Below are 12,389 nucleotides of genomic sequence, written 5' to 3'. Positions count from 1 at the left end.
CCCATAATCTAAATACAGATGCACAGCATAATTGTGTGAAAAGTGGTGAAGAACATTTTGGGTGCAGCATATGCGTGAGTAGAAATAGACATGGTGCAGAGTAGAAAAGGAGTGATGAGATTCCTGGAAGATATTGAAGGTCATGCCAAATACATAAGGGGAATAAATATAAAAACAAATAGCTTCCTTGTCAAAGAGGGAATAAATAAAAATAGTAGCACTGAGTATTAATTCAGAAATGTTATTTTCAATTATTCTGAATGAGCTAAGCACGTGATTTAAAAAACCCAACAGACACGGCAGTACTTAAGTCAGTCTCTCTCTAATCGTATTTCAAGCCCCTCAGTTTCCCCACATAGCTGCAGTCACCATTTTCACAGAAGTTCTCGTATTACCTGCTCAAAATTTATTTTCTCTAGATTGAGGTTATCAGAGAAGTCTTTAAGACACTGATTTTGGAATGGAGAAGCAGTGGTTGTTTACAGACCGTTTCTCAGAGATGCCTTAGTTCCTGTAAGATCTGATTAGTCAGGTCTCACTTATTTGAAGTTTGTGGTGAACCACTTTAGGCCAGGTGCCCTTTTGTATATTCTATTTGAAGTTTTCAAAAGAGAACAGGAGTGTAAATAGGAAAGGGTGGGATTTCTCACCTACTATTGAAAAAAAATTGCTTTCAAGAACTTTAGAAGAATAAAATTATGTAAATCACTCTCATCAAAATAGACTTTCATAGGATCTCAGATTTTCTCAACTGCCCACCTTCAAGTGCTTTCTTTGCCTGCATACACACACATATGTATATGTGTGTGTCTGTGGTGTATTGTTTGAAGTATTTTTTTGAGGACTGTAGAATTTGAACTTTTATCTCAGATTTTCCTTGTCTCCCCTGAGTCTGACTTGCTGAGATTTGTGAAAGCTTTAGCATCATCTCTTTATTATAATAGAGGCGGGAGAGACAGCTCTGTGCCCAAGAGCTGTGGAGCGTTAGCCACTGCCCAGGGGAGAGAGTTGAGAATGCAAACAAAGAGACGGCCCCTCTTTATTCTTCAGGGTGAATAGGGCCCCACAATTGCACACTGGGCAAACCAGCATACCTGCAGTGCAGTTGCCTGTGTTGAAGGGCCACATACACTTCTGCTTATCAGTTGGCAAGCATACACTGCAACACTTGCAAGGAATTACAGCAGACTGGGCATAATAAAGTGGTACAATTCTGTAACCGGTCTTGATCCTGCTGAGTCTTTCCAGGACACAGCTCGCAAAGATACAGCTTATAAGTCAAAGCTTTGGGCTTCTTGAGGCACGTGCCAACGATCTTTCTGGGGAGAGCTCCAGACCCTGTCCACGCCACATCAGAAGGTTCTCTCATCCTCTGTGAACAAAGAGAATGGGGAGGATTTTATTTGAAGGCTTGGCTCTGTAGGAAGAGGGGTATAGTGGGACTGGTGAGGGTTTTTGGAGCCAAAGAGAGCCAACTCCAAATCTCTTCTTTGCTACTCCTAAATGTATTACTTTAGACAGTTTCCTTGGTTTGAAACTAAATCCTCTCACCCATGAAATAAGAATAATCATCATTTGGTATTGTCAACTTTGCAGCATTGTGATAATTAAATGAAATAATGTTAATGAAATAATGTGTTCATAGTACCTAGCACAGAATTGGCACTCAGTGTTTCTTTCCAAGTACCAGCATTGGAGGTGGGGACCCCATGCCTGCAGAAGATACAGTGCCCTGCCCTGCCCCCCTCCTCACCATAAGAGCAGCAACAGATTCTGGGGAAGTTTCTGGGGGAAGCAGAGATTACAGATGGTTTGGGTTCTGCTTTCTTGAATTCCCTTTCACATTCCTTCTCTCCTTTTCCTCTTAGAGAGCAAAATTGCAGGAATTGGATCCCTGGGCACAGGTATATGAAATGCTCAGTCTTGGGATGGTCAGCTAAGTTGCTCTAAACTCCACTATTTTCTTATCACAATACTTACCTGTCTGGCAGGATTCTTGTCCCATCCTTTAAAATGGATAGGGATGTGGTATATATGAGAAGAAATAGCCCTATCCCTATCTCTGCAAGAATCTATTCCAGTGTTCAGTGTCCTCTGTGAACCAAGAGAATGAATGGGGGCAGCTTTGGGTAACAGAGAACTCATCAACTTCTCTCAGCATCTACCAGTAGCAGATTCCTATTAAACTGCTATAAAATTTCAGTATAATTGACTTTCTCTTGTCTATTATTACTATTTTTTCATTTTATGTGTACTTATTAATAATTCGAAATTGGTATCTTGGTAATGTCAGTGTTTAACAGATATGCACACCTCTCCCTCAGACACACAGATACGATGAGAAAATGCCCTTTTGTAAAATTTAGACTCTCTTGGAGGCTCTGAGGTTTAGTGCCTGTAATCACTTGGTGATTGAGTTTTTATGTTCTTGACATTTTTCTAAATGAATTCTTCTCTGATGTCAAAGCTGGAATAGTAGCTTGTCTTTCAATGTACTGGGTTAAATGTTAAGGGGAGAACATCATCTGGGAAAATCCCTTTGGTGTGGTTGCAAATCCTAGGTCATGGTGTGTAGGCAGTTGTGAGTGGGCTGTCAGACATGGTCAGGACCCTGTGGTAAATCTCATCACTGTGAACTGTTCAAAGCACCCAATATGTGAAAGTCAGGCTGATTCAACCATTCTCTGTGGCCACCCAGGCAGCCTCCTTGGGTATATTTTTAAAAAATGATCCAGACAGCAGCTGCAGAAAATTTGGGGACCCTTTCCCCTATGAGTGAGTGTTTCCAGAAAGCAAAATAAATAAAATGTCAGGGTTTGTTCATCTGGTTGGCAAGGCAAACCCTCTCTCTTCTATGAAGGAGGCTGAGTTGAGGAATGTTGTGGTTTCTGGGATTCAAACCTGGAGACACAGCACAACACACACCTTATTTGAGAGCGATTCACATCATACATTTTCATAAGGCACGGACCAGAAAGCAAGCTTTGTTTTCAAAATGTGTTTCCTTGGCACTGGTTACAGCAGTTTGGTGTGTGGTTCATTGTCAAAATGCTGTGGGTGGCAAAAGCGATGGGTTAAAGTTGCATGAAATATTTAAATTGGGCTGGTTTGTTCAGACCATTTACCCTACTCCTAACACCTGTATTCCAAAGACAACAATTAAGCCTTTCCTGCGGTGATAATCTGTATCATAGGATGTCAGAGTTGGCAGAAACTTTAACTGAGCAGACTTTTTCTGTGTGGCGTCAGAGAGTGAATATTTTAGATTCGTAAAGCATATAAAGCATACAGTCTCGGCCCGAACTACTCAACTCCTTTCAACTCTGCCTTGGTAGAAGGAAACCAGCCACAGGCGATACATAAACAAGTGGGCGTGGCTGCGCACCGATAAAATGTTATTTATCAAAACAGTCGGTGGCTGGATTCGGCCCATTGCTGCTGTTTGCCAACCCCTGGTTTAGAGCATTGCTTCCTTTTTGCATATGAGGGAACCAAAACCTAAGGAGGTTAAAAGAGTTTGTCACTGCTATAGGCCAGTTAGTGGCAGAATACAACATATCAAAGTCCTATGTTAGGTTCTTCTATTTTTTTTTTAACATGTAGTTTTCTCTGAACATAAAAAGTCCCACTGTTGCCTCAAAAGCCTCAAGAAGAAATAGACAACTTTCTTCTCTGTTTTGACATTTCCTTAGCAAAAGTAGATGTTTGAACCTGAAACGGCTTCTGTCCTTTGGACATTTAATGAAGTAAAAAACTATGATGAAATAGACAGATATGAATATGTTTATCAAAAACATAAGGGTACATGTTAAATGTAGAATCTGTTACTTAAAGCCCTAGGGGTAAAGTCATCTCTAATAAGGGAAGAGCAGAAAATTTGGATAATGATGGCCTACTTTTCTGCTCAGAATATGGCATCCTGGTTTTGAAGAAACCCCGTTCCTGTTCTCTGTTTATTTTGGTTTGACCAGCCCTTCAAACAACCCTGGGAGGCATCTGTGTTTTGTGAACCCCCAGCTTTCAGTGACTTCACCTGCATAGAATTTATTTCACTTTTTTTTTTTTTTGGTGATATTCCTTTGGTGATGTCATAGACTGCTTTGTTTTGTTTTTTACGTTTTTATGAATTTTTGGAAATAATTAATAAAGGAAAATTAGGTAGTGAGAGGAGAAAAAGATGGTAAAGTAGATTTTCAGTGCTAGAGAAGGGAGAGTATTAGTTTGATGGAGACATCACTGATGGCTCCTCTCTGTTAGGGAAAAGATTAAGAAGTGAATGAGGGAATAGAGGATCTAGGTCACAGTTTTAGGCTTTGGATGAGTTCTAGTTTAAGATCTAGTTCAAGATCATGTTGGGCAGGCTAACACTTTTTGAAACCCTGCGTGTGCTAGGGTAGCAAGGTGTCTGGAAGGACAGCACACATGCATGTGCGCACTTCTCCCTTAGCCACACCCAGGTCGCAGCAGACTCTGGCTCACTGAGTCTGATACATATGAACATGTGTTACATGAATGAAAGGGTTTCTTATCCAAATAAATTTGAGAAATGGATTAAACAAGGTTCTACAGGTGTCTTACCTCAGGACCTCCCAAAGCCTTTAATGTGACAGCATGCATTAAGAATCCCTAAGACAGGGATACAGTTTGCTGTGTTTTCCAAACATGTTGGATTGTTCGACCTTTTTATTCAGAAAACATTTAAAGGGACAGCATCCCCAGAACACATCTGCGAAACACTGATTCCAGTTATCTGTGTCATTCTGCACATAATATCTTCTTTTTCCTTGTTCCATCCTTCTGCTGCACACAAAGGCACAATAGGGATCCTGATTACCTGTGGGACCCACAGAGGTCCTCTGCTTCCCTCTGGCCTTTTTGATGGTGAAAAATTAGCTACTGGATGAAGCTTCAGCCACTTTGGCCTCCTTGTCCTGCTCCTGCATGAGGGCCTTCTGTCTAGCTGTGCCCTCCTGCCCTTTCCGTTTCCACACCTGGCACTCCTGGTCCCACTCACCTGCAGTAATTTTTCTATTTTCTTGCCACTTATTAGCACCTAAAACATACCATTCAGTGTCCTAGGCTAATAGCCTATTTGATAAATTTCGTATTTTGGCAATGCTATTTATAATTTCTCAATTCTCTAACTGGTTCTTTTTCATATTAGCGTGGTCTTGTTTTCTATATATAAAAATTTTTTTTTGAAATCTCCTACTTGTCTCTGATCTACTTATTTACAAACTCCCTTAGTTGCTCTTTGGCCTCTTATGTGAAACTTTCTCTGAAAAACATATATGCTTGATCCTAGCCCCGCATGAGAGCTAGGCAGGCTCAGGGTGCACTCACTTAAAAGTTCTGAAATGGACACCAATGATACAGCCATCCAGCCTCCCTATTGTGAAGTTAGCTACTAGGTACGTTCTGCAGCTGCAAAGCTGGATCACAAGGGCCACATTAATTTGGAACATAAATGGCTTAAAAGTTCCATCTTGCTTCAGATTGTACTAAATCCTCTTAAATAGACATTACCATCCAAGAAATTTATGTGTGCTTCAAGAGAGCCCTGTGGTTAGGGTACTAATAGACTATCCCTGGGTAAAATCCAGAACTATTTTTGCTTTCCCAGGAACTTCACGATTCCTCAAAGCCACATGATTGCTTCTAATGGTACTTTAGAAGCCTTAAAGTAGGTAGTTTTGTCAAAACCTACTTTATTTCCTGCTAGCCTAGCAGCTCACTCCATCTTGACATTCTGTCCTCCCTAGTATTCTTCCAACATACCAAGCTCAGTCCAATCCCAGAACCTCGGCAGAAGCTGTTTTCTCTGTCACGAACTCTCTTTTCCCCATTATATACGTGGGTCCCTCCGCTCCCTGCTTCATATGAAGCTTTTCAATCATTCCTGTATTTAAAATGAACATAACCCACTCTGCTCCAGTACTTCCTAACCATAAACCATGATTTTATTTTCTATCATACCACTTTAAATCTAATCTAGTATATATATGTATTTTTTTTCTTTTTTTGATTTATATTTGTTTTGTTTGTTTATGGACTGTCTCCATTAAAATATAAACCCCATGAGACAATTTTCTTCTTTCCCACCTTTTACAGCTATATCCCCAGCCCCTAGGATAGTGCCTGGCATATGGTAGGTTCTCCAAGAATATTTTTGAATCAATGTTCTGGAAGACAGAACTTAGAACAACAGGCTGTAAATCAGTTGTGCTGGTAAATTGCAAGCAATGTGATGACTTAGCCTGGGGCCTGGGAGACGAGGTGAGAGAGTAAATGTTGATTTCTGCAGAGAGTAACAGTAATTGCCCCGAAGAAGCATTTGTGTTTAAGTTATCTTAGTTAGGGGTGCACTGAAGAGGACTGAAGATGGCAGTCCCACTAATTATTTTAAAATACATCAGATCATGTCACTCCTTTGCTTAAAACCTTCCAGTGCCTTTCCATCCCACTCAAGTCAAGTCCACAGTCTTTACCATGATCTCCAAAGCCCTGCATAGTCTCCTTCCTCCCCTAGACATTTTCATTTTTATCTGACGTTATCCAGTAGTATTGCAATGTGAGTCACATAGGTAACTTTCAAGTTTTTAGTAGAAATGTTAAAAAATAAAAGAAATAAATTAATTTCAGTAAGCTACTTTAACCCAGTAGAGTCCCAAAATTATCGGTTCAACATGGAATCAATATAAAAATTAATAATGAGGTATTTCACCTTCAATTTTGTACAAAATCTTTGACATTCAGATTGTACTTTATACTCACAGCTCAGCTCCGTGTTAACCAGCCACATTTCATGTGCTCAGCAACCACGCATGACTGCCATACTGGGTAGTCTCTTCCTCAATTTTTCTCCTCCAACCACTTTGGCCTGCTTGCTCAGCCTCCCTGCTGACCCTGTAAGAGAGCCAACACATTTTTACCTCAGTAAGGTGGCCAGATTGAGAAATCAAAAATACAAGACACGTGTTTCAATTTGCATTTCAGATAAATATCAAATAATTTTTCAAGTATAAGTATGTTCCAAATATGACAAGGGACATACTGGCAACACACTGGGACACACTGACATCACATGGAATGTATTGGTCCTTTATCTGGCAGCCGTGCGCCTCAGGACGTTCGCATTTTCTCTTCCTTCTGCCTGGAATGCTCTCCCCCAGTTATCACACTTCCCTCAGTTCACTCAGGTCTTGGATCAGAGACCTCATAGAAGTTCTTACGACTTGATAGCAATTATACTCTGTGTCTCCACATCATTACTTATTATTTCCTTATCCTATATTATTTCTACTATGACAGTTTCTAGTTCTTAAAATCTATTTTTATTTGTGTATTTACCCCTCCCCCAATTAGAATATAGATTTTATAAACAAATGTTCTCACATTCGTTTTGTTTCCCATTGTCTCTTCAAGTGTGAAGAAAATTCCTGGCTTACAGAAGGCATTCAGTAAATATGTACTCACAAAGAAGAAAGAAATAGTGGAAAATAATATATATATACACACACACCTATATATATATATGTGTGTGTATATATATGTAGAAGAAGGATCAATTTTGAGTTGAATGTTCATAGAATAGAAACTTGACTCTGCTCCTTACCAGGGGCCTGATTCTTAATTTCTTAAAATGAAGTTTTATTATGCAACTAAAACACTACTGAGAAGATTTAGAAAGTGTTGAATAAACCACTTAATACTCGCCTGCTACATATGAACTGGTACATGTAGTGTCATGAACAAAAGTAACTGTAGTAATAGTAAAAAACAGTAATTTTTGTTCTTATGGTTGACAATCCTTAGTTGTCATTCCAAATGCCAGACATCTCCAAAATTTGAGTCTTTTTTCATAAGCTTAAGAGACATCTTATTTGGAGGCAAAACCCATCTTGAGGTGACATTAGGCTATTCAGAGTTCATATTTATGTAACAGTGTGACTACAAAGTCATGTGTCATTGCAGAAATGTTAATGTGTTTGACTACAGGATGCTGCCTCAGACCCACCTGTGGGTAGTTATATATTATAAAACAAATGTGCCATACATTTTCTTACATCTAAAAAACTGAATTCTCAAATACATCTGGCCCCAAGATTTCAGTAAAGGAGAGAAGACCTCTGTTCGCTACTCACCAGTGTCATAACTTTGCCAAATAAAACTTCAAAGAACAGCGTACTGTTACTCTGTCAAATCTTACTGCCCATTCTATTACTAGGTTTCCCAGAAGACTTGAGTCTACATCTTTCTTTTCCCTAATAATCATATATCTAGAAAGAAGTTTTAAATCATTTGGGGGACCTCTGCTTTAACATGTCCAACATTTTCCCCATCCATTGGAAATAGAGCAGGATAATGCCAATTAAAGTGGGTCTGATCATCTGTTCATAAATGAGTGGTCTTCTGAGTGGAGGAGGTTCTGAAATTACTAGCCCTTCATTTTAAGAAATACTTTGTTCCTCTGAAAAAATCCTGATAGAAAGGAATTTATATCCACTCCTGTGTAAAATGATGACTCTGTAGATAGTCGTGCATCCCCTTACTTTATACTCTTGGTCAAACCGCTCTGCTGTCAAAAAGGAGCATGAGTGCAATGAAGAGAGCAGTTGTTAAGGCAGACGGTGTGTTTATGGTGAAGATATAGCTGGTGAAGAATATAACTGAGAACTTGTTGATTTTGCATGCTTTTATCCACAAATGCTTTCCCATATGGCTTCAGTCTTGTGTTCTGCACATGTTTTTAAAACTTTCCTGAAGTTCCTCATGCTCTCTAATGATTGCACTGTGCTAATATTTTTTTTTCTTCCTCTTTGTCACGCTTGGGTGACCAGGTACCTTTCAGCCCAAAACATGGTCCTCTTGCCCAGGTCATGTTTAGCCTAATTATGTTGATTTGATAGTGTACAATTTCCCAGTAAAATATAGCAAACAAAATAATCCCAGGCATATATACCTACATGATGATGCCTTCTATATAGTGAAATACTTACAAGATATACCTAAGCCATTTTCTGTCTTTTAGTGCCACATACTACCATTCTCAACAATGCTTTTATTCACTGTTCCACTTAAAAAGAATATGAACAATAGATTGCTTAGAGTATTATTGTTATGGACTGATTGTTTGCATCCCTCCAAGATTATATGTTGTAATCCTAACCCCTAAGGTGATGGTATTGGGAGATGGAGACTTTGGGAAGTGATTAAGGAATGAAATTGGTGCTAAGAAAGCACCCTTGCTCCTTCTACCGCGTGAAGACTGGGAGAAAGCACCGTCTATGAGGAAGCAAGCTCTCACCACATACTGAATGTACCAGTGCCCAGATCTGGAATTTCCTAGCTTTCTGAACTGTGAGAAATCAGTATTCTGTTGTTTACAAGCCACTGTGTACAACATTATGTTACAGCAGCCTGAACAGACTAAGACAATTATTCTAAACCTATCTTCTATAGACCTTTCTACATTTTCTGATAGATAAGTTGGGTGTTGATTGTAACTGTAGCTTGGAATATACCTAATTTGAAAAATAAATACTTTAAATTGATAAATATGTAACATTTTCCTGTATTCACTAGTGGAAACTCATATCCATACTTAATGCTACCTATGCCCTTTTCTGTACGAATTCCAGACTTAATGGCTCTTAACTTACCATGTTACAATGGACAATAACATCATCTGTTTATTTAGCATTTAGACAAGTACACAGCTGTGAGCTAGTGATTTTACCTCCTTCCCTGGTCCTTGTCTGAATATCTTAGAGTGGTTGAGATCAGTGGTTCTCAACCTTTGGCAGGCGTCAGAATCACCTGCAAAGCTTGCTCAACCTGATTGCTGGGCTCCAACCCAGAGCTTCTGATTCAGTAGCACTTACGACAAGTTGCATGGAGATGTGGATGCCATTGGTCTGGAGACCTCACTCGTCTAACCTCTGGTCCTCCATGTCAGTGTCTTCTCAGCCTCGTACTGTCTGCGTCAAAAGAGAAGGAAATACCACTTCCATCACTATCCCTAAGGGCATAGGGAAATTTGAAGCCACTTGGTATCACAGAACCAACTCTTAATCTTATTGGGCAATAACAATAAAAGATAGAACCGAGATAAATTAAGTTTTAACTAAAATCCTTCCATTCCTTTTCATTTTTCATTCTGGCCCAAATAGAGACCTTGTTTTCTCAAGCTAAACACTGTCACAGATCTTTCCTTGTTATGGTTATTTTCTTTTTTCAGTGATGTTCTTTTTATTCCTCTCAAGGAGTTTAATTTTGAACATATCTCAGAGCCTTGGGCTGTATTCACAGAACTGTTTTTGATTACTGTGTCATTCTACAATCCCCTAATTTACAAAAGTCAGTGAAAAAGGACAAAAAATAAAAATTGTAACAATATAGGAACATATGTTAAATGTTGTGAAATTCAAAACACCATTCAGAAAGTTCATAAAGAAAGACTTTCTATTGGTTGAGCTCTTAAAACGATCAGAATTAAGCCATTAGCTCAATTTTTTAAAAAGCAACCAAAAACCCTGTAAAGATATAGCTCTGATTTTGCCTTCTTTGATAGTTGTACTGTTGCTGGAAAGAATAAATACCTAGTCTCCACTAAAAGTAATCTAATTCATCAAAATATTTTCTCTCATTATAGTTAAGAACACCACACAATGAATTTCTTGACATGATGATTATTAAGTGCCCTGGGCCGTTGTTCCACACTTAGGAGTCCTTCCTTTCTCACCACCGGCCGTTTCACTTCAATTCTGGGACTGTTGATACAAGAGTTGGTCCAGGAGGTTGAGGGAACCTGTGTTCTGTGGTTGTACTGCAGGGCAGGTTAAGGACGGATAACTAGTAGAGGTACTTTTCAATGAGATGGCAATCCATAGAACACTCTTTGAGAGCAAGGAACAGGAATTTAAGTAGATTCTGATAAGAGCTGGATAAGGGTTTTCAGAAGTGGACAGGAATTGAACTTGTTCCAGCACAGTGGATTTTTTTGTTCCTGTTTCCAAGACTGTTCTTAGCATTCTTATTTCCCTTTTGGCCAAGTGTAATTGATTAATTTTTTTGTCTGTCCCCAATCTTATTGTAATACCTGTCAGGAGAATGAATCTATAATGATTTTCTTTTCTCACTACCATCCTAATATTGTCACTGGAAATAACTAACATGCCATTCTGTATTATTAAGAGATTTGTTACATGAGCGATAAAGATCTAACATTCCTTATCTCATCCTATAGTCCCATTTTGCTTGTAAAGGAGCTGGCTCGGATAAAAAATTAGCTTGGTGCTCAGGTTGAATTCATTCTGTGAAGTGATCTTATTCTAAATGCAGTACAGGAAGATTCCCTTGTTCTGAGTTCTGATGTGGGGGAATTTATCCAATGTAAAAAAAATGCTAAGGAAATACAAACTATAATTACAGTGCATTTAAAAGAACAAGATAGGTCTTGTAATGCAAGCCCTCATTTGTATATAATAGGAAAAGAGAAAAATAAGAATAAAAATCTCTACCATAAATTAAAGATAAAACCAATTGGAAAGTTTGATTCATGAATATATGTGTCTGCATGCATGCTCACCTATGTATTTTGTATCCTTTACAAAATAACAGACCTGCTCAATTTAGTAATCATGATAAGGCTGTGTTAAAAAAAAATGTTATTATATATTATGGATCCTACTGTTTACATGAAAATGTAAGCATAGAAATCTGAGAATTGTAGACGATAACTGTTAAATATATTTTTAAAAATTTTGCAAACCTGAGGAATTCTCTTTGACTTCTAAAGGAGAGCTCCATATTGAGATCTGCAAGCAGATCTTTGCAAATACTTATTCAATATACTTTGTGTCTAGAAGAGTTCAGAGGTGTTGCCAGACAGAACTTTTGGCAAAGGATTTGTGTGTGTGTGTATGTTTGTTTATTGCTACTTTCAAAGAATAATAAGAACAACTATACACTGACTGTTTACTAGAGGCCATGATCTATTGCCATCCTGATGCAGGCATGGTCTCCTGTGTGAGGTAGGGTTATGTATTGCTATTTCGCTGGTAGGGACAAGGGCTCAGCAAAGTTGAGACACTTCCTTAGTGTCACACAGTCAGTAAGTGGCAGAGGCATAATTGAAACCTAGTTTTTGTTCAGCTCCAAAGTCAATGCATTTTCTCCACTATTCTCTAAGACTTCTTTCTGAAGTCTTAAATGCAGAAAGGCCTCAAAGAAGGAATTAAGTCATAAGTGCAAAGTTAGAGCACCACTGATTGCAGACAAGTAAAAGTGTGCGTTTTCTTAATTCACATTGCATGAGATCTAGCTTCCTAGATTGTAAGTGCTACAATTTTGTGACTGTAGTTCTTGCACATGAAATATCCTGTTTG

The 12,389-nt window shown here is 38.7% G+C and overlaps 1 long non-coding RNA gene across 7 annotated transcripts in view; it reads left to right on the top strand.

The window, feature by feature from the left end:
• Positions 1–12,389, top strand: part of LOC123616261 (uncharacterized) — a 556,494-nt gene that overhangs the window by 448,682 nt on the left and 95,423 nt on the right. The window lies entirely within an intron of this gene.

This window comes from Camelus bactrianus, chromosome 4 (genome assembly GCF_048773025.1).
Source record: "Camelus bactrianus isolate YW-2024 breed Bactrian camel chromosome 4, ASM4877302v1, whole genome shotgun sequence".
Lineage (NCBI taxonomy): Eukaryota > Metazoa > Chordata > Mammalia > Artiodactyla > Camelidae > Camelus > Camelus bactrianus.
This window is presented reverse-complemented; position numbering and strand designations above follow the sequence as displayed.